The sequence below is a fragment of the Benincasa hispida genome, chromosome 11 (assembly GCF_009727055.1).
Source record: "Benincasa hispida cultivar B227 chromosome 11, ASM972705v1, whole genome shotgun sequence".
NCBI lineage: Eukaryota > Viridiplantae > Streptophyta > Magnoliopsida > Cucurbitales > Cucurbitaceae > Benincasa > Benincasa hispida.
Window position 1 is genome coordinate 3,538,263 of NC_052359.1, and position 3,279 is coordinate 3,541,541.

Sequence of the window (3,279 nt, forward strand, 5' to 3'; positions counted from 1 at the left end):
TTATGTGCGACTCATTCCTTTTATTGTTTGAACCTTTGAAGATTTTCTAGATTTTTCCCTCACAAGTCATTCAGCTCATTCAATTTTCGTCCATAAGATTTTTGATGCATTTAAAACCAATATTCATATCTATATAAAAATGACAATATATATGTATTGGTACTAAATACAGATATCATATCGATTTAAATATGAGCTATATAGATACACCTTCTATTATCTTTAATCATGTTGTTTTGATAACGATCGATATCGATATCAATACTAATTTTAAATACCAATATTGATACCTGTATCGTTCATATATTGATGTTGTATACGAGATCAAAAAGTAACGATACCAATACAGTAATTTTTAAGAAACTAAACGATCGTTGTCAAGAAACTAAGCGACAGAAGCAGAAGTCTACACGACAGAGATGAGAGTATAGATGATAGGGGCAGGAGACTACATGATAGGGTTGAGCGTGTAAACGATACAGGTAAGACACTACACGATAGAGCCGAGAGTGTAAACGATAGAGTGTATACAATAGGATGTAGACGATAAAGACAATCGACTACACAATAAGTCGAGAGAATAAACGACAGAAGAAAAGAGAGAAATTTACTATACGATTGGCCTTCAGCGATAATGAGAGCCCGTCATATAGTAGCTATTTATTAACTTATATATCCACATGGCGTAATAACGGTGGTTTAATATAACAATCATGAGAGAGAAAGTAGAAAATAACAACCAAAATAGTGGAACATGAAATGCTGAAGGAAAGTAGCAGAAAACGAAAAGAAAAAATTGTTGTAATTTGGCAGACGTGAACAACTCTTTTTTTATCCCCCGCAAGCGAACGAGGAGCTGCCGCGACTGTAAGCTTTCTCTTCAACTAAGAAAATGAGGACTTGGTAAAGCTTTTATCATGATGTCGGCCAGTTGATCTTCGGAGGGAAGGAACCTAACTAAAAGTTGTTTGGATGAAACCTTTTCTTTGAGAAAGTGAAGATCAATCTCAAGATGTTTCGTCCGGTTGTGAAGCACAGGATTGACGGCCATATATGTGGCACTAAGGTTGTCACAGAGCAGCAAAGGGGTGGAGATACGATTGAAACCAATTTCAGTTAGAACTAGTTGGATGCAAAGGACCTCAGCGGCAACATTGGACAGGCCACGATATTCTGATTTGGCACTGGATCGAGAGACTACCTTTTGCTTGGAGGAGCTCCATGAGATGAGGCTGGAACCAAGAATGACACAGAATCCACTTGTGCTTCGTCTATCATCCGGGCAGCTTGCATAATCGGTATCTGTGTAACAAGTTAAGGCCAAAACAGAGGATTTGGTTAGAAGAATTCTATGATTGGTCATGCCTTTGAAATACCGAATGAGGCATTTTGCTGTTTGAAAGTGTGAAGTTGTTGGGGCATGCATGAACTAACAGAACTTATTGACACTGAAACTGATGTCTGGTCTGGTCAGTGTACAATATTGGAGGGCTCCGACTAAGCTTCTGTATTCAGAGGGGTTGTCCAGTGATTGTCCATCAATGAGAGACAAGGAGGTGCCAACGGCCATTGGAGAGTGAATTGGCTTGAATTGGTTTGCAGTCAGTGAGTTGTGCACGTTCAAGTAGGTTGTAGATGTACTTGGATTAAGATAAATGTAAATGATCTGATGAACGAGCTACCTGAATGCCAAGGAAAAAGGATAGATCATCTATATCTTTAAGTGCAAATTAAATATTTAAACAGGTAATGAAGTGTTAGATGGTTGCAGAACTATTGCTAGCTACAATAATTTCATCAACATAAATGAGAAAGATAATTAAAGTGTGTGAGTTGCAGAAAATGAACATGGACGTATCAAATTTCGCATTTGAGAAGCCTCATTGCATTAGACAGCTACTGAGCTTTGAAAACCATGCACGAGAACTCTGCTTGAGACTATACAATGCCTTGTGCAGAAGTAATACATGATCGGGGTGTTGATCACTTATGAAACCAGGTAGTTTCTTCATATATACTTCCTCAGATAAGTCGCCATTGAGGAAGGCATTGTGTACATTAAGTCGCCGAATGATCCAATTATAAGACAAAGCAATGGATAGCACAAGCCAAATGGTAGTAAGCTTGACAACTAGACTGAAAGTCTTAAAGCAATCAATGCCATAGTCTTGGTTGAACCCTTGAGCAACCAAACGAGCCTTGAATCGAGCAATCTCACCTGATGGAGTCTGTTTGAGTCTGAACACCCACTTACTGCCAATTACCTTGCGATCCTGGGACAGAGTTGTGAGAGACCATGTATTATTTCATATGAGAGCTTCATATTCCTCAAACATTGCTTGCATCCATCTTGGATGAAGAAGGGCTTCCTTGTAGGATTGTGGTTCTGTTTTGTCCAAGTCAATGACCTCGGACAACCAAGCCTTTGGTTTAAAAATGCCCATTTTTTACCGTGTAATCATGGGATGGTTATTGGTTGTGGAGATAAGGATTGTGGTAGATCTGAGGTGGTGGGAAGGTTGAGATGCTGTCTCTTATACACATCTAGATGTGTATAAGAGACAGGTTCAGGTGTGGGGAAGTAGAGGGAGTCGGGAGGGCAGAGGTGAGTGGCAGTGAAGGAGAAGGAATGATGAAAGTTGGTGGATTGGTTGATGATTCAAGTGATTGAGGAAGGTGGGGAATGGGTTGGTTAGGTGATGTAGGTTCAGGTGTGGATTGGGAGGATGGAAATGGGATGGAAGAAGGTAGATAAGGGGAATCATGGTGATGAACGCAGTTGCTTTGAGAATTGGCAGTGACTTGATATAGGGAGGAAGGACTGAGGGGATTGATGGGAATGGGAATGGAAACGACAGGAAAAGAAGAAAGTGGAGGAGAAGTGATGGATTAAGAGTTATCTAGGAAAGGAAAGACGGTTTCATTAAAAACTACATGCCTGGAAACATAAATGCGACCTGTTGTGCGATGGAGATAGAGATATCCTTTGTGCAAGGAAGAGTAGCCTAAGAATATGAATTCATGAGACTTGTATTGGAGTTTATTGTCATTAAACGGCCGAAGGAATGGAAAGCAGGTGCAGCCAAACACTTTAAGAAGCTGGTATTTAGGAAGTTTATAGTATAAGGTTTCATAGGGGGATTTGTTTGCAAGGAGAGGTGTAGGTAGCCGATTGATAAGGTAGGTAGCTGTGTGGAAGGCGAAAGGCCAGAAGGTATGTGGGACAGAGGAATGGGCAAGGATGGCTAAGCCAACTTCAACGACATGTCTGTTCTTTCG